Source organism: Helianthus annuus, chromosome 1, assembly GCF_002127325.2.
Source record: "Helianthus annuus cultivar XRQ/B chromosome 1, HanXRQr2.0-SUNRISE, whole genome shotgun sequence".
In the NCBI taxonomy this organism is placed as follows: Eukaryota; Viridiplantae; Streptophyta; class Magnoliopsida; order Asterales; family Asteraceae; genus Helianthus; species Helianthus annuus.
The window spans coordinates 133,651,906-133,658,181 of NC_035433.2; the positions used below are offsets into that span (position 1 = coordinate 133,651,906).

Sequence of the window (6,276 nt, forward strand, 5' to 3'; positions counted from 1 at the left end):
CTCCCTGCCTCGTATATATAGTTATAAAACACGTTATACTCATATATATAAAATTAAGAATAAAAATAACATATAAAAAAACAATCGATACATCTAATCTAATTTAAATCTAAATTATAATAAAGGACTCCAATAAATACCACATGGCAATACCTCCTTCTCCCTCAAACAATAAATCCAACACATAAATTTATATAAATTGATAATATTTTAACATCATCATTTGCTATGAATAATATAAAACATTGTAATTAATAAAATATATGAATGGTAAATCAAATTAATATAAACTAGAAATTAGAATCGCCCGCGTTGCGATGCGGGCTACGAAGATAGAAACACACGTTATAACATATGACATCAAATGAACCTTTTAACTTCGTTGTGGGTACTTTTTATGTTACAGGAACAATTCAAACACATCGAACGAACTCTTGACTAACATCAAATACCCAATAAATGACTTTAAAAAGTAGGAGGTTTTGTAATCGTTAGGCAATTGTTAACAATGAATAAGCAAACATAAAGACATAAGCTGTATTAACTGGATGAGGTGCGCAATATGCTTCACGGTTTGTTAACTCACTAATGCACCCAAAATGCATTTTTCGTTATGTGCAGCTGATTTTGTGTATAGTATCTCCTTGTGAAATGATGAAACCATTTCATCTCTTAGTTTGTAGATGTAATATGATGTGTGGTTTAGATTAATTCCATTAAACCACACATCTCACATAAAACCCGCAGTCAAATAAAGAGCAGTCACACCCCCATCGCCCATCAGGAGGTTGCTAATTATATCATAAAGTGAGGTTCTGCAAATAAAGTTTTAAATTTATCAGTCCCCATACACAAAAGAACTCAAGAGAAAATCACAAATATTAATACACGATAAATCAACGTTTCTTGAAGCATACCGGTCAATGGATTCAGACACACATTCTTAAATTCTTGATTTTTTTGAAAAGTTTATAAAAATGTAGGAATGCTAGGGATATAATGAGACAGTAGGATCCGAATGCAACACATGTGTCCATTGATAGCAGCCAAGTGCAAAGTAATACCTCCGTTTAGACAGGTTGTTTCACGGATCTAACATTATATAGTTAATCATTAGCATAACTTCATTAGTCAAAACAAACAACGGTCAACACACCAGAGCATAAAAAGAACAGATTGTTTCACGGATCTACATTGGCTTTAAAAAGAACCAGGGTCAACACAAATTCCCAATGACCATATGGGTCGGAAGTAGCTCAAATTGTATTTTAGTGAATAAAATTCCTTAAAATCATTTTTTTCACAAGCTAGAGTATTACTTGTATCCATTAAACAAAAGTTGAGGAATGAACATATATATATATATATGTGTGTGTATAAATCATTAATAATAACATATTTACCTTGTCTTGATTATTTTTAGTAACCACAGCCCCAAGAGAAGTCTCTATATCTGTTCACTGGTTCAAATGATCTAGAGCAGCCTAGAATTAAAGGAGGATGCGGTCCCAAATAGATCAGATAAACAACATATTACAACATTCCTACAAGCTAACCAATTGTAACCTAAAATTCACTTGAACACCCATCTCATCAAATCCCAAGTTATCCATACGCATCACACCAAATCCCCCCAAAAATTCAAGAAAAGATTAATAATTTTTCAAAAAATCAATAAAAGATTCATACCACTGTCATCAAATATCAAAAAAATTCAAGAATAAAGACCAGATTCATACATGAACCCTAAAAGTTATCTTTGCGTCTGCTCCGAAGCAACCGTTCATCAAGTTGTCACGGTTTCTCCACTGGTGTGGCTTGGCGGCGAACGATGGTGGTGGTTAGGTGAGACATGAGGGCGGTGGTGGGTGAGGGATTAGGGTTTTGATTTGTTTGAGATGAGAGACATTGAAGAAGTTGATGAGTCGGCCATCGCCCATATCATCCAATAGCAGAAGAAATGAGAGCTGGGTCAAACATTGAAGCATGAGTACAACCTCCTAGGTCGGCAACGATGGACATTTCTATAGCTTCTCTGTGTTCACAGAGAGAATAGAAAAGGGTTTTGGAAGGAAGAAGAGATGATGTGGTGTTTTGAAGAAGAATGAGAGATGATGCAGTGTTTGGCACGTGTATGAAGAAGAATCACATAACCAATTTATTTTTTTTTTTTTGAAAACACCCAAAGCCAAGGGTACAACTACCCTTAGCTTAAAGTTGTTGCTTATTTATAGTTTTTAATTTTAATTTTAATTATATATTATTGGTAGATGCATATGCCTCTTAGAATGGATCTCAGATTCATCAAACCTGGGTGATAGAGAATAATTTAAGATTGTTGGTGTAATAGAGTAAGAATTATAATTTGTCATTCGAAAAAAAATGAATGGTAAATCAAATTAATATAAATTATTTGTGATCTATTATTATTTCAAATATTTCTTTAATCTATAATTTATAACGAGGCTATGTGGTAGTGGAGAATAACTAAACCACTACCACATAATCGTCATGTCGCTGTCACGTAGGCATTTGAGCAATAACTAAAGACGCTATAATTAGGTGTAGTCCTTTAACTAAATATAAAATAAATAAAAGAGTAAATTATGTTTTTGGCCCCTGTGGTTATATCACTTTTACGATATTAGCTCAAAATAAGAATTTTTAACATATTTACCCCCATGGTTTCTATAACTAACCATTTTGGCCCCTAAGTCTAGAGATCATGGAGGCTAAAATGGCTAGTTATGGAGACCATGGGGGCTAAAATGGTTAGACTTATGGGCCAAAATGGTTAGTTATAGAGACCATGGGGGCAGATATGTTAAAAAGTCTTATTTTGGGCTAATATAGTAAAAGTGATATAATCACAGAGGCCAAAAATGTAATTTACTCTAAATAAAAAGACATTATTGGTCAAAAGGGATGGATTGCATCTCGCAAGGGCTTGGTATTATTGCAATGGTGGAAGAGGGCTTTGGCACCCTCAATAACTAGAGAGGGTGGTGTTTGACATTTGGCATTGACCGCTAATTGACTACACACGGTCTGATAATAATATTTTTGAATTAATCTTTAACAAAAACATAATTTTATGAATTCTTTTAATATTAGATTTATAATAATAATGGTATTATTGAATTATGTTACCGAAAAATGGCAATTATTTCTTATATAGTCTAATTTTAAGCTTTTACTTATGGAAATTTATTTAAATTCAAACCATCTATCTCTATTACTAAAGCAAAATAACTTTGCCTATTTGACTATGATGTGAAATTGTTATTTAGCCAGATAATTGTGTTTTAGGCGGCAATTTGCTTTCTCTCCTTTCTCATTCAGTTTCATGAGCAGCAAATGGATTTTAGGGCATTCTCCGTCATTCAATATGAAACCGCTCATATGCTACTCATATGGAAACTTCTCCAAAACCATCAATCAGTTGAAAATCTTCTCCAAAACCATGAATATCTTACCATTATTATCGCGTATGTACAGTTTATTATGTTCAATCGGAGATTCAAACGCCAAATCGCTTCATCAGTTTTCGAATCTGAATCATCGGTTAGTGTTTTCTTGCAATTGCTTCTTATGTTATGGATTATGTTGATATATTGTTCGGATTGAAGCTCTGATGGTGTGTTTTTAGTAGTTATAAGAAAGCCCCAATTTCCTTTGTCTCAATTTTTATGTTGTTGCTGATTAAGATTTTGATTTTTTTTGTTTGCAGAGCTCACGCGCTTTTTTGAATCTATCTATCTCTGAACGATTGAGGGAGAAAGTTGTTGAAGAGGTTATACCTTTTTGAATCTCAAATAGATCATTATTTTTCTTATGGATTATTCTGCATGGTTTTATTAACTAGATGCACCTAAGATCTTTAATTTGAATTCTTGGGAGCAACGAGGTTGTTGGAATGCGACCCCAACATTTCTTCATGGTCATCGTCTTGGGGTGGATTAAGGAAATCCTTCCTAAGCTCTTTTAACCAATTTATAATTAGATTTTTTAGTTGAAATAACTCGTCAAGGAGCATTTCTCCTAGAATATTTGGTTGGGCGCATACGAGGGAGAGATAGTGATTATTTTTACTTTCGCCCCTCTTAAGGTTACAGGGAGACGGTGGGTCTATATAGTGGGGCTTACAATTTAGAAAGTAACATTCTAATTCTTTATGTTTGCCTCCACATAATTGACACCACGTACCATAAGAGTGCCGAAAGTAAAAAGAATTACCATCACTCATGTTTATGTCAGAAATTACCAACCGCCGGGATCTAACGATTCTGTTTTCAGTAACTGAATCTTGGGCACGGGGGCGTGTTGAGTGAGCACGACCCCGTGTTCAGCTTACTGTCTGACTTAAAACAAGATTGCCAGTTCCAATGATTGAGCACGGGGGCGTGTTCAGCAGGCACGACCCGTGCTGAGCTCTGCAGAAGCTGAAAAACTAAGAAAATCCTAAAAATTTAAAAAGAAAATAAAAAAAAATGATTAGGCCGTTGATTCTTAACTTTCTTAAAATCCTTGTGTCCCCGGCAACGGCGCCAAAAACTTGATGTGCGTGAAGTGTGTTATATTTTAGATGTATATTTTAAGCCCTTTTTACACTTTTTAGCCAAGTTTTAAATTTATAAAACACGATATTTACTAACACTAAACACACATATGGGCAAGTGCACCCATCGTGGACGTAGTATAGTGTTGGTAAGATACCGAGGTCGTCCAAGGATACAAGAGCTTTTAGTACCGGTTTATCCTCAACGTCTAATCAAATCAAAATGTTAGAAAAAGATTTTTTAAACTAAGAAAATAAAACTAACTAAATGCTGAAAAATAAAATAAAAATAAAAACAGATAGACAAGATGGATCACTTGGATCCGACTCGTGTATTAGTATAACCTTTGATTATTTTCGCACTTTTGCACTTGTTTAAGAGATTATCTTAGTTATTGTAGTAGGCCCCTCTTTTGAAGGCGACGTTACCCTCAACCCAGTAGTTTGAGTCAGCAAGGATACAATCCTAAATGGTCGGATTATTGAAAGATAATGAATTAAGTTATTAATGCAAATTATGGTAGGCCTCTCTTTCGGAGGTGACGTTACCCTCGACTAAGTAGTCTGAGTCAGCAGGGATACAGTCCTAAATAGCCGGATTATAGTATTAATAGTAGTTAACTTATGAGGGGGTCAAAGAGTTTGGATCCTCGCCATCCAATACCTTTGGGTATTGAAGGAGATCCTACTAAATTTGACCCAGGTCCCTTGCAGGACCTCTAAACGCTGAACAAGGGCAAGACCTTACCAAACCGTTCCCTTAATCCCCGACCAGGTAGCCAACATACCTCCATATAGACCGTGGAGATATGAATGGTGAAAATCTTTTATTTTATATAGATAGTAAAATAATGCCAAGACACCACGGACAAACGATAAGGAAAAGTCACCTTCAACATAAGCAACTAGTTATTAAAGTCATTAACTATGCAGTTAATCTCGGCGATATCTCGATGATATCTCGGCGATATCTCGGTTATCGGCCCCTCTCCAAAATATCGGTTTCCGATATCGGTCATATATCGGTCAACGATAATATCGGCGGTCAACGCCGAAATATCGGCCGATATCTTGCAAAACCGTATCGGTTGTCTCGGCGATATCTCGTTTGGGCCAATTTTGTATAAAAAAAATTCTGGATTTCAGCAAAAAAACGAAGGTAAATGTTGTGTAAACGCTGCTGGGCCAATTTTGTATAAAAAAATCTGGATTTCAGCAAAAAAAACGAAGTTAAATATGGTGTAAAAACTGCCTCACGCGGTACCCCGGGTTTCGGAGCTGCATTCGTGTCCGCAGGATGCGCGGGCACGGACGAGTTCAACCAAATTTCCAGCTCAGAAACCCTTTTTTTTGCACCCCCCCCTGCGCGCGCGGGTAGGACTTGTGGTAAAACATGTCATAAAGCTATAATGGAGTAGTAAATGCTTTACCTTATAAACACCCACTCACTTTGTTCCCACACCAATGTGGGACAAAGTATTTACCACCTTTTGAGACTTTCATTCCCACACCTAGACTTTCTACCACCTCTTGTATATGTATAAATATATATATTTATGCATGATATTAGACTTCTAGTATATATATAGGCTCTAGATATGAATATAAATATAAATATATATATATTTATGCATGATATTAGAAATTACCGATATCTCACCGATATCTCACCGCGATAAACGATATCTCATATATCGGTCCTTGACCGATAACTGATA

General features: G+C 35.4%; 1 long non-coding RNA gene across 1 annotated transcript; it reads right to left on the minus strand.

Moving 5' to 3' along the window:
• Positions 1–439: 439 nt before the first annotated feature.
• Positions 440–2,119, minus strand: LOC110878987. The gene is made up of 2 exons (XR_004861838.1): positions 1,404–2,119; positions 440–1,092 (listed from the first exon to the last, which is right to left on the minus strand). It is a non-coding gene; the product is annotated as an uncharacterized LOC110878987 (long non-coding RNA).
• Positions 2,120–6,276: the final 4,157 nt, after the last annotated feature.